Source organism: Oncorhynchus mykiss, chromosome 7 (genome assembly GCF_013265735.2).
Source record: "Oncorhynchus mykiss isolate Arlee chromosome 7, USDA_OmykA_1.1, whole genome shotgun sequence".
In the NCBI taxonomy this organism is placed as follows: domain Eukaryota; kingdom Metazoa; phylum Chordata; class Actinopteri; order Salmoniformes; family Salmonidae; genus Oncorhynchus; species Oncorhynchus mykiss.
Window position 1 is genome coordinate 30,536,128 of NC_048571.1, and position 1,850 is coordinate 30,537,977.

Sequence of the window (1,850 nt, forward strand, 5' to 3'; positions counted from 1 at the left end):
CTTTTTTGTTATTTTTTTACTAAGAATATCTGTGCATTACTTTATCAAGTACTGTTGGTCAGAGTTATGGCAAGAGCTTGTGATGAGATCTATACTATTGAGAGGGCCAAGGTTCATGTAATAGTAAGTGTTAGGTCAAGGGTTATGGTTGTGCAAGGGCTATTCTTAGGCCACAGTCATCTGCAGACAAAGTCTGAGATTATGTAGCATGTATAAAATAAAATAAATTACAAAATGGAAAAGATTCATACAATTTGTTTTGGAATGGCATGGAACTACAGTAGTACTGATGTTTTATTACCTTAACCTTATTTTCCCCAAATATAAAGAATTAGTTCAGTCTTCTAATGAGCTTGTGCACAGCCCTGTCAATATCTTTGTTTGCATACCACTGTGTTGCTTGTGAAAAAAGCTCTGAGGCGGTGTCAGCTTTATAAGCTCCATTATTGTAATGTACCTCAAGGTATCATTTTGCGTCGCACTTCCTTTGAAAGTTGCATACATACACCTTCATGAGTGTCATGTTGTGATAAGTGACATAAGGCACTTCAATAAAACATCCATGTCATTAGTTCTGTAGTTTCCATGGTGCACTAGTAGCAGCCTAAGCAGAGCGCTCCTGTAAATATGTTCATATACAATTATTTTTGTGTTTCAGCTGTTTTGTTTTTGATGACATTAAGTTTTGCTGGATATTTCTGGTGGTTTTGACACAGATTTGCTGATAGACTATAACTATTTTTGGCTTGGCTGGCTGGCTAGCTGTCTAATTGTTTTTGTTTGAAGGATGCTTCTGGACACTACCAGCTTTTTTGTTCCACCTGGCTGCTGGTTCCTGATCTTTTGAAAACATAAATTGAAGAGTCACCTGAAGCTTGAGAGGAATGGGAGATGCAATAAAGGAATGCAGTTCTGAGGCAGAAAGCCAGCCTGAATTCATGGACTAGACGTAACATAGTAAATGTAAATACGGGACCATTAAATTAGTATGATACACTAGATGACCAAAAGCAAGTGGACACTTGCTCGTTAAACATCTAATTCCAAAATCATGGGCATTAATATGGAGTTCATCCCATCTTTACTGCTATAACAGCCCCACTCTTCTAGGAAGGCTTTCTATGAGATGTTGGTACTTTGCGGCGGGGACTTGCTTCCAGTCAGCCAGGAGCATTAGTGAGGTTGGCTAATTAGGCCTGGTTTGCAGTCGGCGTTCCAATTCATCCCACAGGTGCTCAATGGGGTTGAGGTCAGGGCTCTGTGCAGGCCAGTGAAGTTCTTCCACACCGATCTCAACAAACTATTTCTGTTTGGACCTTGCTTTGTGCACGGGGCCATTGACATGCTGAAACATGAAAGGGCCTTCCCCAAACTCTTGCCACAAAGTTGGAAGCACAGAATCATCTAAAATGTCATTGTACGCTGTAGCGTTAAGATTTCCCTTCACTGGAACAAAGGGGCCTAGCCCGAACCATGAAAAACAGCCCCAGATCATTATTCCTCTTCCACCAAACTTTACAGTTGGCACTATGCATTGGGGCAGGTAGCATTCTTCTGGCATCCTCCAAACCAAGATTCGTCCGTCGGACTGCCAGATGCATCACTCCAGAGAACGTATTTCCACTGCTCCAGAGTCCAATGGCGACAAGCTTTACACCTCTCCAGCCAACGCTTGGCATTGTGCATGGTGATCTTTAGGTTTGTGTGTGGCTGTTCGGCCATGGAAACCCATTTCATGAATCTCCAGACAAACAGTTATTGTGCTGACGTTGCTTTCCAAAGGCAGTTTGGAACTCGGTACTGAGTGTTGCAACCGAGGACAGACAATTTTTATGCACTTCATCTCTCGG